This window comes from Sorex araneus, chromosome 2 (assembly GCF_027595985.1).
Source record: "Sorex araneus isolate mSorAra2 chromosome 2, mSorAra2.pri, whole genome shotgun sequence".
In the NCBI taxonomy this organism is placed as follows: domain Eukaryota; kingdom Metazoa; phylum Chordata; class Mammalia; order Eulipotyphla; family Soricidae; genus Sorex; species Sorex araneus.
The window spans coordinates 199,486,153-199,505,950 of record NC_073303.1 but is presented as its reverse complement, the minus strand read 5'-3'; positions in this window follow the sequence as shown (position 1 = coordinate 199,505,950).

Genomic DNA, 19,798 nt, shown 5'->3' with positions numbered 1-19,798 from the left:
CAGGACCTCACACAAGCAGGGCATGTGCTCTCTCACTTGAACCATGTCCCCAGTGTCTCTGTATTTTTTACGTATACTCAGAATGAATTTTTAATTTTTGTGTATTCCTTTTGTTTTTGGAATCAGGAGCTAAAGATGGCTATATTGAGGGTTTACACCTGGCTCCGTGCTCTGGGATTACTGCTGACTGTGCTCGGGGAATTATGGTGGTGCTAAGGATCGAACCCAGGCCAGCTGCAAACAGGGAGAGCACCTTAATCCCTGTCTGATCTCTATAGCTCCCGGGTGCTCATTTTTAATTATTGTTCTCATTGTTTCTTAAACTCTTATTAACTACTGAAGGCACACCGGGCGGCTTATCATTGTGAAAATTTCTTCTAGCTAAACATTTACTCTGAAAAGAGGGCTCATGTAAATCAGACAGAAAAGTTGTTTCTCAACTGTTGATTTTAAAACATTCAATGGCTGTCACCTTCATGCTTGAGACTGCTGCTCATGTAGACAAAACTTGGATCAAGTGTCATGCACTTTCTCTGGATTTGGTCAGACATGGCTCCCCCCTAAGGAATTCACTTTATTTTTCTTTTCTAGTGGCCTCTGGTGTTCAGGTAATGGATCAGTGGGAATGAATAGCTGAAGCTGTATCTTGCTACATAATAAATGGATGTTGGATGAAATGCACACGCTGTAGCATATATGAATATGAACATGTGGACAGCAGATGAGTCTTAGATGTGACTAACATCCTCATTAGGCATTTTTAGCCCAAGTCCCCACTAGGCTCATTGAAGTTGAAATACAAGAAGTTGACTGTCTCGTGTGCTCTTCAGACTCCTGACATTTAACTTGGCTTCCTTTGAAGTCTTTTTTATTATGATTGATGAATCATTTCAATAATTTTCTATATTCAAAGACCCTCAATAAAAGGTAAAATCTAGTGCCTCACTAATCCGGGGAAGTACAAAAGATTGAAAACCAGGTGAAAATGTAACCTGAGTGAAACAGTGAACTCTAAAGTCTGGATCAAGCATAATAAATATGAGAGTTAGTAAATATTTAGACCTTTGTTTTTATAAATGGCACATGATTCATTTCCAAAACCATTTGGGAAATATTGGGGTGTGATCTTTTTTTTTTTTTTTTTTTTTAGCAGAAACGAACCACAGGTTGATTCTTCTCTCCAGTGAGTATTTTATGGTGGAATTGACCATCGCAAGGCAAAGATGGGGAAAGGTAGACAACAGGTGCTGTATGACAGGTCTGAATTTGGTCCCTTTGACTGTATCAGACATGGGTACCAACCTGGGAGCAAGCTTGCTATGTTGGGGATCTGGCCTTTCTATCTATACGGTGAGGATCATCACCCGCGGACTGAGATTTCAGGATCTTCGACAAAAACATTTAACCTTCCTCCCACTTTCAGCCTTCCTGAAATGACTGAACTCCCCAAACGGAATTGCTAAGAAGGTATTAGAATCAGTTAACAGTGGGGGCCTCTACCAGCTGGACTGCTCCGTCCAGGAGGCCAGCGTGAGAATGGATACTGAGTCATACCCAAGAACCAAGAGAGTCAAGAACTCAGCAATTCTCAAAACTGAAGGGAGATGGAGGGAATCGTGAATATTGTACATGTGTAGACTGTAAAGCAGTGCCCATAAAATCCCATCATACTGTCAAGCAATGAAGAAAAAAACCAAAATAAATAAGAAATGGAGATTCCATATGACTCAGTGAAACAATTTCATGACTTTTATGACCTTTCCTCAAAAGGTGAGGAAGGGTATGTGCTCCCCTCTGTTTATTGCTCAATTATTCACAATCGCTGAGAGAGACATGAAAGCCACGTAAATTACCATCAGTTGACTGGATAAAAAGTCCATGGTCTATATACTCAGTGGAGTGCTACTGTCTCAAGAAACAATCTAATCATACCCTATGGGACAAAATGGATGGCCCTAGAGATAGCTAAGCTTAGGTAGTTTAAGGAAGGGAAAGACAAGTTATCAGGTGGTTTCATTCATATGCAGAATATGAAGAAATAAAGAAAACAAACAGTTTTTAGCAGACAGCTCATAAAAGACAGTAAAACAACAAAACTGACTCCTAGACAGTAAAAACTACGGTGTTTGTGCTCAGAGGGAAAGGGGGAATTGGTGGGAAGAAAGGTAAAGGGAACTTTTTGGTGGGTGGAAGGATGCTGGCATGGCATGCTGGTGGAATGGTGAGTATTGTACAAATATGGACATGTGAGGATAACCCCCTGAAATGCTGTAATAAATATATTACAATATAATAGATTATAAATTTAATAGATTTTAAAAAAGGCAGAGGCAGGGGATGGTAAAGGCTTTCAAGGTCAATGAGGTAGATATTACCCTAGAGATCTTTGATAGTGACATTTACCAACCTCAGAAAGGTTTGTCTTCTTTGTCAATGGAAATGTCTATATTCAAAGACCCTCACAGCTTCAGGAAGATTTCCCAGTCATCCAAGGCAGATGAGGATATTTCCTCCTTGTTACCTTTGCAATGTCCTCTTGCTTCATCATGATCATGAAATTCAGTTCCATTCTGCCTAGTGCTACCACCTACTGAGAACCTTGGGAGATACTCTAAATTCAGACATAACCAGAGACACTTTTGGTTTTTTCCTTTCCTACTCAAAACTTACTGGGCTAAATGCTCAGCATGTAGAGTAAACGCTAAGTATGTGTTATTGAGCTAACTCCTTGAATTATGCCTGTGTGATGCTTGGATTAGGTCACATATAAACCTATTCACTAATTTCTTCACCACATGACTTCTCTTTCCTACTCTGTGTCTTCATCCTTGGAAGTACTGGAGAGAGCCTGTATGTCACAAGTCACACAAATAATAATCACAATACTCATTGTGGTTGCTTCTGGATCAAGCCTACTTTGTAGTATTTTCTTCTTGTGATTTTACCGATTCCTTCTTATTCTTGGTGGTTGCATTATCGCTCTGTTTTTTTTTTTTTAAAGATCAGGAATTAAAGCTTAGCACGTTGTAAGATTAACTTGCTCACAGACACCTGACTAGTGAGAGGGGCAGCGTCTGATTCCAGAACCTGTACTTTTTAATCTACTATGCAATAGAAATTATTGCTACTTTTAGGGGTGACAAATACCTTTATATACTCCACGTGTTTGGGTCCTCTGCTCACTATAACAAAATAATCACAACCTTAGTGGCATAAAACAACACAAATTTATTGACCTAAAGTCTTAAAGGTTAGAAATTCAACAAGAATCTCAGCAAACAGACACTGCATTATGGGCAAAGTTCTGTTTCTACTCTGGAGGATTCTACTCCTTTTTTTCTAGTGGAATCTATGTTTCCTGACTCCTGGTCCCTCCTTCTATCTTCAGAGACAGCTTCTAATCTTCTCTTTGACCAGTCTTCCCTCTTCTCATATTCTAATGAGAAAGATTATTTGCTATTACAAGTTCCCATCACATCAGGACCATCTGGATATTGCATGGTAAGGGGTCCCATATTAAAATTCTGAATCACACCTGCATAGTCCTTTGGTACACCCCAGGCAAGTTACTCTCAGGTCCCAAATGTTAGGATGCTCCACAGATGATGCCATGAGAGGGTGCAACAAGGGAGGGGAACCTGAGGCTTGGAGGTGAGGGCACAAGCTTCCTGAGGAACCACATCATGGAAGGTGGAGTTGATGGAGTTGCCCAGGTAGCTGGGAATATTTGGGACCTCAGATCCAGGATCAAGAGGTGCGGAGCCTCTGCAAAGCCACAGGTCAGAAAGGAAGAGTGAGAAAGGGTGGGAAGTGTTACCTGTGGAGGGTGGCAAGGACCATTTCATGAGGGATATGCCCGAGAGCGAGGGGTGGAGTAGATGGGATCACAGGGACCATGCTGTCATATTTGGCCACAGCAGCCTGCAGGTGCCCGGTGAGTGTTGGAGGGATGAAGGAATATGGGCCACAGGGGGATTTCTGGTCAACGGAAAATGCATCCCTTCACAGGTGACTCAGCCCAGAGGCAGCTCCAGGAACTGAGGAGCTATTTCCAGCCATGTGGGCACCTGAGCATGTATATTGATGATGAAATGATTTGTGCAAGTGCCCACTATTTCTTTTTTTAAAAATTTTATTGAATTACAGTGAGATAGTTATAAGCTTTCATGTTTGGGTTACAGTAACACAATGATCAAACTCCCTCCACCAGTGCACATTCCCCACCACCAATATCCCTGGTATAACCCCCACCTTTCCCACCCTTCCCCTGCCTCCATGGCAGACATTATTCCCCATACTTTCTCTCTACTTTTGGGCATTATGATTTGCAACACAGACACTGAGAGGTCATCATGTTTGGTTCGTATCTACTTTCAGCACACATCTCCCATCCCGACTGATTCCTCCAGCCATCATTTTCTTAGTGATCCCTTCTCTATTCCATATGCCTCTATTCTCCCCTCTGCTCATGAAGCAGGCTTCCAGCTATGGGGCAGTCCTCCTGGCCTTTGTATGTACTGTCCTTGGGTGTCAGCCTCATGTGATGTTATTCTGTACTCCACAAATGAGTGCAGTCCTTCTGTGTGTGTCCCTCTCTTTCTGACTCATTTCACTGAGCATGATACTCTCCATGTCTAAGCGCCCACTGTTTCTGGGGGCAGCTGCATATCTTGCCTCTGCTGACCTACCTTGGGGGTTGAAGTCGGTTCATCTAGGGCTCAGTCATTCTCAATCCTTGAGCCTGTTCTACCCAGTGTTTGAAGAGTCCGTTTCTACTGGTGAATGGAATGATTGCCATTTCCTTTGGTGAACCCAGATGTTATGCCTGAACCCTAATCTTACCCTCTTCTTTCTCCTGGAAATTTGGGGAATGGTCCATTGTCCAGATTTCTGACTCAGCTCCTCCTATGTACTCTGATTTTCCAATGGGATTGGAGCTCTCCCCTGACCCCGGCGAGGCTAGGTTTTTGTCACTCTTAATCTTGCATCTTTCTTAAGAGCCCTTCGTCATGGGTTCTTGGGTTCCCTGGCACAGGCAGAGACTGGATTCCTAGAGGAATACACAGTCCAAAGCCTTGGCTCTCTCTCCATCTATGTTTTGATACAAATCTAGGTCCAGTCTTTGGCAGACTTTCTTCCTCTCTGCAACAGTGAGCTGACTTTTAAGCTTTAATGGGTTTTGCTCAAAGCATAGTACTAATAATTATCCATTGCTGAAATGAGAACAATTTTACTTTTCTCACGAAAAATATCAATATCACTATCACTACCATCCTGTTGATCATTGGTATGCTTGAGCAGGCCTAGTAACATCTCCATTCGACCTAGCCTTGAGATTTTAGCAGCTTCTCTTTACTCATCCTTCCCAACCGTGCCGCACTAGAGGCTCTTTCAGGGTCAGGAGAATGAGAACCCATCATTGTTATCGTATTTGGCATATGAATACGCCATGGGGAGCTTGCCAGGCTCTCTCGTGCGGGCAGGAAGCTCTCAGTAGCTTGCCAGTTTCTCCGAGAGGGAGAACTAGGCTATAAGATGTCACTTCCAGGAGTGTCTCCCGGAAGTGTCTCTCATATAACCAGCCAAATTAGTGAAAACACACAAACAACACAATCTCCACTTTTGCTGCCTTGCATGCAACTGGCCCATTTCTATTCCTGGAATCCATATGGTCCCCAGAGCAAAAGCCAAGAGTGATCAGGGAGTACAGAACCCAGAGTCACCCCTGAGACTCACAGTGAAACAAAACTAGAGTTAGAGCCACCCAAAAAATAAAGTTAGGGGCTGAGAGATAGTACAGTGGGTAGGACACATTCCTCCCCCACACAAACTGATTTGATTCCCAACTTTAAACTGGTTCTGTGAGCAGTGCCAGGAGCAATTCCTGAATGCACAGTCAGGAGTAAACTCCAAGCATTGCTGGCTATGGCCTGCAAATAAAAACAAAACCAAACAAAAAATAAATGGAAGAATCTGGTGCTATAGTACAGTGGTATAACTTCAGCTTATTTCATAAAGATTGTTATTAGACAACATCTTCAGAAGAGAAAAGCTATTAATTTTATTTTCTGACAAATGTATCACTTTTTCAGCCAAGGAAAAATAGAAACACCTAAATTTTTCATTTATGTATGGTTACTAAAAATATACTCAGTCCAAACTGGAATCTTATTTAGGTGATTTTGGAGGTGAAGTCCGATTTGGGGTTTCTCTATTGTGAAAGATCTCCAAGCAGTCTCACAACTGTTGTCATTCTGGCCCTTGGCATTGGAGCACCAACATCAAGAAGTGAGATCAGAGGATTTCAGCTGGAGTATGGGTTCACAATACTTCGCCAGAGTTTTTTCCATTTTTCTGTGTGTTCAATTTCTTTTTCAAATCATATTTTTCAGAAATAGTAGCTCCAGAGTCGACCAATTCCCAATCACTTATGCATTTACTGGCTCATTCATTTCTTATGAGATACAGATGCTCCCCCTAGCAGCAAGAAGCAAATGAAGTGATGTTCCCTGGACTTCAGGAGAAAAGAAAGTCTGGGGTGAACCCAGTGACTTGGATGTTTAATTATATTTTCAAATTGACATGGAAGTAAAAAGATGTTGAGACTAAATGTTCTAGAAGTCCAGATGACAGTGGTTTTAATTTTTTCTTTATTTTCTCTAAGGTACTGTGCCTTTACTGTTTGGAAGACAAGCTCTTTCTCCAGAGCAAAACTCCAGTTTGTAGACAATGGGCACAATGGCGATGCCTATTTGCAAAAACAAACACACAAACAGAAAATAAACAAAACAGGGGCTTAAGTCATAGTACATCGGGGAGTGCATTTGCCTTGTATGCAGCTAACCCGGGTTCAACCCCCAGCATCATCCCATATGGTCCTCTGAGGACCTCGAGGAGTAACTCCTGGGTGCAGAGTCAGGAGGAACCCCTGAGTATCGCCCGGTGTGATAAAACAAAAAAATACATAAAACAAAACAAAACAAAACAAAACAAAACAAAAACCTCTTTGTGGTGAAGTATTATGGATTCATTGTTTGAATAATAGTTTGACATCCACTTTGCCTGTTACTATCCTGTCAGTCCTCATTGCTGGTCTTTATTTTCGCATGCTCTCTCTGATTTTCACTGCTCAGAACTTGGTGTCCAGACGTATTGTTGAATTTACATCTTTAGGCCAAGACATAGCTCTTCACGAGCGTTTATTTTCTCATGGGCCTTTGATGAGAATTTGGATGCTTTAGAACAGTATTTCTTAATCTTCTTTCATGGTTGTGACTCCCTTACTATCTTGCTTCCTTCTGGTGGCCCCATGTTTAATTGGTTGGCCCCTAATCTTGTGCCATGGCCCACCATTGATATAATTTTCACCCATGGCCCTCCTGGAAGCCCTATAGCTCCTAACTGAGATGTACTTACTGCTCTAGAGAAAAATGGGGTGATTGATGATTGTTCTTTCTTTTTAACAGATTGTAATGTTTATGTAGGCACTGGGATTTAAAATACTGTTAATAATAAGATTTCAAGCATATCATGTTCCAACACCACACCTACTATCAAATGTTGAATCTCTCTGCCAATATCTCAAGGTTCCCTCCCACCTACATCTCATCCTCTTGCTAAACTAACTTCCATGATGATTTCTATTTTTTTTCTTTTTGGGTTACACCCGGCAACGCACAGGGATTACTCTTGGCTCTACACTCAGGAATTATTCCTGGCGGTGCTCAGGGGACCATATGGGATGCTGGGAATCGGACCCCAGTTGGTTGCATGCAAGGCAAATGCTCTACCCGCTGTGCTATCACTCCAGCCCCATGATTTCTATTTTTAAAAAATTATTTAAATTATTTTTTTTATTGAATCACCATGAGATAGTTACAAAGCTTTGTGACTGGATTTCAGTCATACAATATTACAGCACCCATCCTTCCACCAGTGTACATTTCCCACTACCAATGTCCCCAGTTTCTCTCCTCTCCTGCCACCCCCCCCATCCTCTGTCTGCTTCTATGCCAGGCACTTTTCCACTTTTCTTCTCTCTCTCTCTGTATCTCTCTCTCTGTGTCTCTCTCCTTATGTTTGGTCCTTTACCCACTTTCAGCACACATCTATCCAGAGTGATCCCTTCCAACAGTCATTGTCATAGGTCATAGTGGTCTCTTCTCTGTATCCCAACTGCCCCCTCCCCTAGGTTATGAGGCAGGCTTCCAACTGTGGACCATTTGTCCTGACCCTTGTTTCTACTGTTCTTGGGTGTTTTGTCCCATACCATGTTTTCTTTTTACTTATTTTTTTTTACCCCACAAATGAGAGCAATCATTCTATGTCTGTCCTTCTTATGACTTATTTCACCCAGCATGATACTCTCCATGTCCACATGATGGTAAATTTTAGATACAAAGATGACTACCTAATTATCAGTAACCTAGACAACGCCAGCCAAGAAAGAACAGTTGGTGTTTGGTTGCTAGGACTGAAGGATCCTAATAATTTCTATTTTCTGTTCTCATAGGCAAGTTCAAATACCGAGGCATGACGAGAGGAGTTTAATCACAACAGAAGGTTGGAGATTGGAAGAGAATATAGAATTGAATAATTTGTGGTGCTTGGAATATTTGCAATGATCACTGACTGTTCCAAAAATGGGAACTTCCCAGCATCTTCATTCACTAATGAAACATTTGTGACATCTGCAATTGCATTTATCTTTTAGATTTCCTCTCTAGCCATTGTGTTCTGTAGTCTGTTACTTCATTAGTAATGATTTTGCTGACAGCTCCCTTAAACATTCTCTGAATTCAGGTGGAGGAAGATGGATTTTTAACTAATCTTTTTTGGCATAAACATATATCATATAGGAGACTAACTACTCTTTCTATTTTCCATTTGTTTTCTTTGGTGTTATCTGACATTAGGCTGTCAGAACAAATTAAAGTGGTGAGTGTGCAATAATTGCTCGGTGATATAAAAAGATGGGTAAAAATTGCTTTTTAACTCAATGGATGCTCTCTTCTGAAATAGTTAGGCAGGAGACTCCATGCTTAGCATAAGGGCTGAGCTTGTAGATATATTTTAGGACTCGGTTCACATTTTGAAAATGAGTGTTTGTGTAAAATCATTTGGATCTGCTAGTCTTATATTATGGTTTTTTAAAAAATTAATTTGCTTATCTTCTGTTTCCTCTTCCTCTCGTGTGATGATAATGTGGTTTTGCTATTTATGCTAATTTTGTTTGTATTTCTTCATAATAAACACTGTTCTCCATGCGGCTCTGAAGACCAATGAGAGTGAATCCCCATTTCTATAGCAAAACTTTAATTTAATTTTTAAAATTACTTTTAATTGATTTATCATAGTTTATGTGATACTAGGGTCATTATTTTATAGTTGCGGAGTGTTATACCAATTTCTGAAGCAGTGATTATAGGTCCCTTCACCATTACTCTATGGTTCCTTTGCCCCTCCCTGTTACCTCTTAGTTCTCAGTTCTGGTCTCTGATCATGCCTTAGGGTTTGTTTCCATTTGGTATGGTCTACTCCCTTTCTTTGATTCTTTATAGTATGCATATGAATAAGATCATCCGTTGCTTATCTTTCACTTCCTGATTCACTTCTCTCAGCCAGACATCTTTCAATTCCATCTAGGTTGCAGCAAACTGCAAAAGTTCACCTTTATTCGAAGCTGAATAGTATTCCATTGTTTATATATGCCATAACGTCTTTATCCACTCATCTGTTATTGGACTTTTTTTAGATGTTGGCTATTCTAAACAGAGCTATGATGAGCAAAGGTGTGCACATGTTGTTTTGGATTAAAGGTTTTGCATTCTTTGGAAAAATTCCTAGGAGTAGGGCACAGGGTCATATGGAAATTCATAATGTTTTCAGGAGTTCCCAAAGCATTTTCTGGACCATTTCACCAGCACTGAACTATTTTCAGTCTTTGTGTTATAAACCATTCTTGCTAACTGAATTTTAAGAAACAACATCATCTAGGGTCAGAGAAATAGCTAAATGGAATAAACATATGCTTTGCATGCAGGAGGCCAGGATTTGAGTCCTGGAACCACATGGTTCTCCTGAGTACTGCTAAAAGCAACCTTTGAGCAAAGAGCCAGGAGTAGTACCCTGAGCACTGTGGATGTGATCTCCAAATCTAAACCAAACGAGCTAAAAGTGATCAACACTTTTGTTTTATTTCATTCACCCAATTGAATGGAGAAAATATTTGCACTCAACACATCAGATAAAGTTTTAGTATCCAGGATATACAAAGAACCCACAAAGATGAACAGCAAAAACAAAATCCCTTCAAAAATATGACCATAAAACGAGGGGAGAAGAAATGAACACACATTTCTCTGAAGAAGATGAATGGTCAATAGGCACATTAAAAAGTTCTTATCACTTATTATCAGGGAAATACAAATCAAAATGATAATGAGATATCCTTTCATGCCAATGAGAATGGCACATCTCAGTGTGGCGGTTAAAGGACATTAGAAAAGAGAAGGGACCAATATGGCAATGATAGTTGGAAATGATAATTTGGGACAGGAACTGAGTGTTGAAAGTAGGTAAAGGAATATACCTAATAACCTTTCAGTGTCTGTATTGCAAGCCATAATGCCCAATGGGGGGCGAGGGAGGGAGAGAGGGGGGGAGAGGGAGAGGGAGAGGGAGAGGGAGAGGGAGAGGGATAGGGAGAGGAAGAGAGAGAGAGAGAAAGAGAGAGAGAGAGAGAGAGAGAAAGAGAGAGAGAGAGAGGGAGAGGGAGAAAGGGAGAGAGAGAGCCTGCCATAGAGGCGGTTGGCAGGCAGGAAGGAAACTGAGGACATTGGTGGTGAGACGTGTATACTAGTGAAGGGACGGGTGTTGGAACATTCACTGTCACTGTCATCCCGTTGCTCATTGATTTGCACCAGTAACGTCTCCATTGTGAGACTTGTTGTTACTGTTTTTGGCATATCGAATACGCCATGGGTAGTTTACCAGGCTCTGCCATGTGGGCGGGATACTCTTGTTAGCTTGCCAGGCTCTCTGAGAGGGATGGAGAAATCGAACCTGGGTCAGCCACATGCAAGGCATACACCCTACCCGCTGTGCTATCGCTCCAACCAACATAAGGGTGCAAATATCTTCTCTGAGGAGAGATTTTGGCCACGAGGTAGATACACAAAAGTGAAATTGCTGGATCCAATCATAAACAACTTTGTAACTGTGTATTTCAGTTGTTCAATAAAAAATAATTAAAAAATAAATGCTTTAGGAGATTAAGCATTCAAAAAAAAAGAGATAATGGCACGTACCAGAAAAACTGGGAGCAATACTATGTCAGAGGGGATAATGAGAAAAAGGAACTCATATATGGCTAGTGGGAATGTTATCTGATGCAATTCCTGTGGAAAACAGTATAGAGATTTCTCAGGAAAAGTACAAATAGAGCTACCATATGACCCATCCATTCCACTTCTTGGTATCTACCCAAAGGACCCAAAACCATTAATTTAAAAGGACATATGCACAACCATTATTCATTGCAGCACTAAGTGCCATAACCAGGATACAAGAAAACAGCCTATGTATCTAAAAACATATTAACAAATAATAAAGGTATGGTACACAAACACAATGGAGTACTATACAGGTGTAAGGAAGGATGAAATCATGCAATTCATTGCAACTTAAATGGAGCTTTATTTAAATGGAACAAAATGGAACTGGAGGATATCATGTTTAGCGAATTTAGGTCAGAAGAAGAAAAACAAATAGTGGATAATCTCACTTATCTGTAATATATAGGATGAGGGAATGCAAGGTATCAAGGATGGCATTCCTAGATTACCCTGGTCCCCAAATTATAGACCGAGGATATGGAAGAAATGAAACTGAAGGAGGACGAAGAGAGGCTGATGGAAGGTAACAAGGATGGGGGTGGGGATTTCAGGCACATTCATGGTGCTATGTAACTATATATCTGAACCACAGGACCAAAAAAACTGAAAGCATGAAATCCAAAGTACAACAACCAAACTTAAAAATATGCCTGCTAAGGGAGGAGCAATAGCACAGCGGGTAGGGCATTTGCCTTGCATGCGGCTGACCCCAGTTTGATTCCTCCGCCCCTTTTGGAAAGCCTGGCAAGCTATCGAGAGTATCTCACCCGCTTGGCAGAGCTTTGGTAGCTCGGTAGCTCGGCAAGCTACCCGTGGCGTATTCGATATGCCAAAAACAGTAACATCAAGTCTCACAGTAGAGACATTACTGGTGCCTGCTTGAGCAAATCGATGAGCAATGGGATGACAGTGACAGTGATACAGTGAAGGAAGGCAGACTGAGGGGCTGGAGGGAAACTGGGGACAATGGTGGAAGGAATTTGATAATGGTGATGGAACAAGTGCTGGAAAATTGAATACCTGAAACAACAATGATAACTTTATAAATCTTTGTATCTAAATAAAATATATCTTTTTAAAAAATTTATTTATAACATTTTATTGATTTACTATTGGCTTACAATACTCTGAGTCTCCAGAGATATATTTTCCTGTACCCATCATCAAGTTCCAGTGCGACCAAGATCTTCCACGCTTCCTAATTCTTTTTTTTTTTCTTTTTGGGTCACACCCGGTGATGCTCAGGGGTTACTCCTGGCTCTGCACTCAGGAATTACTCCTGGCAGTGCTCAGGGGACCACATGGGATGCTGGGAATCAAACCTGGGTTGGCCGTGTGCAAGGCAAACACCCTACCCACTATGCTATCACTCCAGCCCCCGCTTCCCAATTCTTTATCTTCATTCCCTATCCCTTTCTCACTTGTAACAATTATGTCTTTTCTTTTTGCAAGACATAAAATTATGTGGTGGTAATTGGTTCATGACTTACATCCCAATATGAGAGAAACCATTCAGTACTTGCTTTTCCTATTCTGACTTTTCCTATTTTCCTATTCTGTCATGTAACACTAACCCCAAGGCCCACTTGCTTTGTTTGTATAAGGCATAATTCTTTTTCTTAAAAATTAAAAAAAATTTATAAGGTACTTCACAATATTTGATTACATTTAATATTCAAACACCAATCCCACCACCATTACACCTCCCCACCACCATATTTGGGATGTTTCCATCCCAAACCCCAATCCCTGTCCCAAAGCATGATGGAAATAATATATTTTGTATTGTCTATTTTGAAAAACCACCAAAAATGCTACAAAAAAGTATCCATAGAGGGAACAGCATGAAGATTGTTCTATTTTGGCAGGGGCTATTAAGACATCCTTTAGGATATCACTAACATGTTGTTAAAGGTTGAGTGATCTGAACTTTCGTATACATATCTGAAAAAAGATATATATGCATATATATGTTTCCCTCTATGACTTGTTGAAAGGCATGATTCTTTAAAACCATCGAGTTAAAAATTCAACTGTAAGGGCTGTAGTGGTAGTACAGTGAGTAGGACATTTGCCTTGCATGAGGCTGACCCAAGTTCAATCCCTGGCATCCCTTCTGGTCCCCAGAGTCCACTAGGAGTGATCTCTGAGCACAGAGCCAGGAGTAAGCCTAGAGCACAGCTACCTGTAGCCCCCAAACAAAACTAAAAACCACAAATCAGGCTTTTATTGAAGCCTGTGTTGTCCATTGAACATGTATCTCGCTTGCTTGTGTGTGCTTCTGTTTGCCTTTTCCTCTCTGGAGAAGTCTGTGTTCTCTCAAACACATTTCCCCCTTTACCCTCCGTGTCTCACATCTTCTAAGCATGTTCTGTTCAATAAAAACTATCAACTGGATATCATAGTGACAAACTCCTTAGAGCCTTAGGCCCTAGGCTCCATGCTTTGAGTCATGCCAGACAAACAAACACTCCCTCCCCCCCCCCCGCAAAAAAAAAAAACAACCAAAAATACCCCGAACAAACCAACAAAATAAAAGTTGAGCTTTTTTCCCTTCCTATTTCCTGGAATATTTATTTCATCCAATTTGTTGGTGGATTACAGGGAGATTTATTTATATTATAATTTCAGTGTGGGAAAAAAATGAAGCAGAACAGGCTTTAAAAAAATCCAATTAATATGCACAGCAGTCAAGATTCTCAGTCCTTGAGCAGATATTTATGTCCCCATGAAGACTGGCAAATTGGTTCATGGGTGGAACCTGGTCATATTTGGATGGTCTTGGTCAGGATATTTTCGTAAAGGAAATGTGAAAAAATGAAACCTGCCTCTTAAAAAAGTGGGAAATTTACTTTGGTTTGGTCAAGATGCTTAGACCATTAACTGAGTAGGTAAATTCTCTGGTTTAAAATTTCACTGGATGATCACCCATTACCAGCCAGTAATTGGAATGGCAAACCTGGATTGGTCTAGTTGCGTTTTCTCAATGTCCGTGTGGACATTGAGAAAATGTCCAATGTCTGCGTGGACTTTTTCATGCACCAAACCAGGAACAACAAAAAAAAAAACAATAGCAGACTGCTTCCTAGCCTTTGTTTCACAGATTCACCTGGCAAACCTTAAACTTTGACTTAATGGTGGACCCAGAAAGTCTTACGATTTGCCAAATGTGTGTATCTTATACATGTGTGTGTAAATGTTTTGGAGTGGCTTGTTGGTGGGCGCTGTGGCTCAGGCTTGTTTTACGACACAGAATCAATACAGATAGGTCGTGCTAATTTGCGAGTTGGTCAATCAAACAAAGATTCCAACTGGGTTACATGCTTCCTCTGTTAAATGGTGGAGTACCAGAATTGCAGGGCACAACCCAGGATGTCAGGAACTTGGGTCTCAGGGCAGACAATATAATCAGGGCCCCCACCCCATTTATTTTTGCTTTTGGGGCCACACCCACTGATGCTCAGGGGTTACTCCTGGCTCTGTACTCAGGAGTTACTCTTGGCGGTGGTTGGGAACCATATGGGTGGTCGGGGGGGTTAAACCGGAGTTGGCCATGTGCAAGGCAAATGTACTATTTCTGGCCCATTGTACTATTTCCGGCCCCTCAAGACCCAAATTTGATAGGATTTTTCTGGGGTCTGGAGGGAAGAAAGGAGAGAAGGGTGTCAGCAGTAACTTCCTGGAGGAAATGAAAAAGATGAAGAGGGGAATCAAAGGTGGTGGGACTTGAGCTGAGTCTGGATGTGAGATGGAGGAGAAGCAGGTGACCCCATAGAAGGAGATGATGAAGATGAGCAACAGTGATGAAGAGACTCTGGGGGACTTTCTTAGTTGCGTTGGGGGAGTTCCTAATATCCAGGAAGTCACACACAACCTTTTCCTTCTCTTTAGTTTAGAATATACTATTTGAATACTAATCTTTAAGATATGTGCATAGTTAAGATTTCTATCTTTTCTCACAGACTTCTCTGGGTATCTGAAATTTATTTTAATTGTTTTATAACTAAATCAAGGGTTGAGAGTGCCACTCGTTAAGTGGTCCTGATGTTTCCTATTATCTGGATAACGATTTTTTTTTAAACCTTTATTTGATAACAAGCTTTTCTTTTTTAAAAAATACTATTTAAACACTGTGGTTTTCAATAAGATCTAAGTACAAAATAAAATTTAATGCAATGTATTTTAGATGCCAGTTGAAAACTTAGTTATGTAAATGAGAAGAGGCAGAGTAGTACATTGTATGATTTGAACTTCTTTATTTACATAGGTTAAACTCATAGAGCAATTAGTCACTACAAATTGACTTTTGTTAATTTACTTCTGATAATTCCATTTGTCATTTCTTTATGTCTTGAGCAAGTCTTATGAGATAAATTTGTCATATGCCTGACAAGGGGGCAGGCTTGGGGGGTGGGGGTGGCAGCTAATTGGGGACACTGGTGGAGGGAAGTGGATATTGGTGGTGGGACTGGTGTCGGAACATTGCATATCTGAAACAACTCTATTTGAACAACTTTGTAAATCACAGTGTCTTAATAAAAAAAAATGGGGGTGGGAGGAAATATCAGCTAGGACTTCTGAGATATAGCTAGGCACAAATATATTACTGTAAGCTGAGTGTAGAAAGAATGTCTCCAGGGGGCGCTGGAGTGATAGCACAGTGGGTAGGGCATTTGCCTTGCACGCGGTCGACCCGGGTTCGATTCCCAGCATCCCATATGGTCCCCTGAGCACCACCAGGAGTGATTCCTGAGTGCATGAGCCAGAAGTAACCCCTGTGCATTGCCAGGTGTGACCCAAAAAGCAAAAAAAAAAAGAAAGAATATCTCCAGAAAAAAAAAATCTGAGAGCCAAAGACCACGTATATTAAAAAAAAATATTATTCATTTAAGAGCTGTGATTTACAAAGTCCTTCATAGTTGGGTTTCAGGCATACAGTGTTCCAGCAGCAATGTTATCACCGATGTCAACTTCCCTCCACTAATGGCCCTACCTCCCTTTCCAGCCCCCAGTCCACGTCATAGAAAGGCACGTTTTGTTTTGTTTTGTTTTGGGGCCACCCCACAGCATTGCTCGTGTCATACTCCGTGCTCTTCAATTAGGAATCACTCCTGGCTTGGGGGACCGTATGGGATGCTGGGGGTCAAACCCAGCTCAATTCTTTATTTTTATTTATTAATTTTTATTTTTAATTGAGGATTTTACAAGACTGTTAATTTTACTTTTCATGCATACATACTTTCAACACACCCAAGTCATCCCCGGAGAGTCGGCTTCCTCCCACCGGTGTCCCAAGGACCCCTCCCTGCCACTCTCCCTCTCATCTGAGTCTGACAGAATCTGTAGTTCTGAGAACTCTGGCCATTTGTTCTTCCCTTGCGATGCTTCTTTTTTTATCTAACATATGGGTGAGAGATTTTTTTTTTAAGTGTAGAAGTGGTGGCACCTCTATGTAGATGAATAGAGCAATGCTTCTGAAATTCCACAAAATTATAAACCAATAAGGTGATACATATTTTCCAAAAATTGTGTATACTAAAATTTGAATAAATCTTTGCTAGTATATTTCAAATTTCATGAAATAGATAAGTACTACAAATGTAAAATTTAGTAAGGATGAGGAGAATTAAGAAAATTTTTAGGAGAAAATCTAAATAAGCCTATGAAAGTATAAGTGAGTTTTATTCTAAGAAAGGGAATATGACTTTACATTAGAAAATATTATAGTACAGATGCTGCTTAAGTATCTGCATTAATAAGAGATTGTAATAAAAATCTCCATGGATGTAAAAAAAAATCCTACCTGATCAGGCATAGAATATTTAATATAGATGAAATGTTAATTCTTTATCAAAAATGTATAAAATCCCTTAAACCAGTTAGGAGTATATGAACCTTTCTCAATATCCAGTGCAACTATAAACTTCATGGATATATATTCCTTACTTAAGTTGTTGTTAATAAAATTCATTGATCACAGTTCTTTTAGATCTCCAAATATACTTTACATTTTATTTCAAGCAATGTAATTTACAATACCGTTTCATATTTTTGAGGCATTTCTTGTTTTTTTGGCATGTCAGTAAATTTTTTTAGTTTTAATTTTGAAATTAAGAAAAATTTTAATACAATTGTAGTTGTACTAAGTTTCCCCCAGTGTTAATGAAAGGGATATTTATTACTTTAATTTTGTTCTGTTTGGGGTCACTCTTTCTTTTCACTTTCTCCCTCTCTCCACATCTGTCTGGATGTCTATATATTTTTTTCTGTATTCATATTGCTAACTGAAAGGGGGGAGAGAGAGAGAGAGAGAGAGAGAGAGAGAGAGAGAGAGAGAGAGAGAAAGAGAGAGACAGAGACAGAGACACAGAGAGACAGAGAGGGCAGGGAGAGAGGGAGAAAAGGAGAGAGAGAGAGGAGAAACAGAGACAGAGACAGAGAGAGACAAAAGAGAACCTGATGACAATTTTTTTAAAAAAGTTAATTAGTTAATTAATATTTTAAATGCATTTTATTGAATCACTGTGAGATAGTTACAAGCTTTCATGTTTGAGTTACAATCACATAGTGATCAAACACCCATCCCTCCACCAGTGCACATTCCCCACCACCAATATCCCAGGTATACCCCCCCTCTTCCACCCTCCCCCCTGCCTCCATGTCAGACAATATTCCCCATACTCTATCTCTACTTTTGGGCATTATGGCTTGCAATACAGACACTGAGAGGTCATCATATTTGGTCCATTATCTACTTTCGGCATGCATCTCCCATCCCCACTGATTCCTGCAGCCATCATTTTCTTAGTGATCCCTTCTCTATTCCATCTGCCTTCTCCCCTCCACTCATGAAGAAGTCTTCCAACTATGGGGCAATCCTCCTGGCCCTTGTATCTACCGTCCTTGGGTGTCAGCCTTATGTGATGTTATTCCATAATACACAAATGAGTGCAGTCCTTCTGTGTGTGTCCCTCTCTTTCTGACTCATTTCACTTAGCATGATACTCTCCATGTCTATCCATTTATAAGCAAATTTCCTGATGACAACTTCTTCCACGGCTACAAATTGTTTTATATATCACAGTGGGTGGCAGGTGGATCATTCTCAGTAGGGAAACATTTTACACTTAAAATTATGGTAAAGGGAGGGGGATGCTGGAGCGATGCCACAGTGGGTGGGGCGTTTGCCTTGCACATGGCCGACCCAGGTTCGATTCCCAGCATCACATATGGCCCCCTGACCACCGCCAGGAGTAATTCCTGAGTGCAAAGCCAGGAGTAACCCCTGTGCATCACTGGGTGTGACCCAAAAAAGAAAAAAAATATGTTAAAGGGGCACAGAGCATTTGTCTTTTGAAGGGTAGGTGGTAATTCCCACTATCCTGGAAGAACAAATGAAAATCATCAGAACCTTGAGCTTGTTACCTGAGGCAGGAACCCTTTTGGGTGTAAAAATTGCAAATGAAGAGATACCTTGGGCTGTTTTGATTAGAGAAGGGCTTGGCATGATACTTACAGCTACTAGTTCTATATTATGGGTGGACTTAATGAGGCACTGGAGTATAGGTGGGTTGAGGATGTAGGTTTTTTATACAATTAGAAAGGGAATGACATGTTCTCTCTATGGCTAATTCTAAATCCGTCTTTATGATTGATAAACTGTCAGGGCCGGTCCTGAGGGGGCTTCTTTTCCAACATCAGGTTGGAATATGATGAATGAATCCTTTTCCTCTGCATATCAGGTGGAGTAAGGACTCAAACTTTTGGAGCTAATTTTTCCATAAATTATTTTCATCATCATCATCATCATCCCGTTGATCGTCGAATTTCTCAAGCGGTCTCAGTAACGTCTTCATTCATCCTAGTCCTGAGATTTTAGACACCTCTCTCCACTTGGCCTTCCCAATGATGCCGCATTGGAGGCTCTTTCAGGGTCAGGGGAACGAGATCCAACTTGTTGCTGGTTTTGGCATATGAATGTGCCACGGGGAGTTTGTGAGTCTCTCCCATGGGGGCAGGAAACTCTTGGTAGCTTGCTAGGTTCTCCCAGAGGGAGAGCTAGGCTATAAGATGTTGCGCTATTTTAAATAATTTAAATTATTTTACATCAGAAATTTCTTTTGGTCTTTGTAGCTTCTTTCTTAACACTTGATGGCATTAAAATGGATGAGTTTTGGGGAGTTGCATCTTCTTACTCTTCCTTTTTAGCTCTTATTTTTCACATGTATTCTGAATGCCCAATTTTGCCTCCCAACCATGGGCTCAGTATCTCTTATGGTTAAGCTACTTTTCACCGGACCTAGAGTTGATGTTAAATTTGAGGGCAAATGTTGATATGTCCTTACTATTTTTCTTGGTCTGGCAAAAAGCAGGGAGGAGTTATATGCCGAAGGAGGAGATTT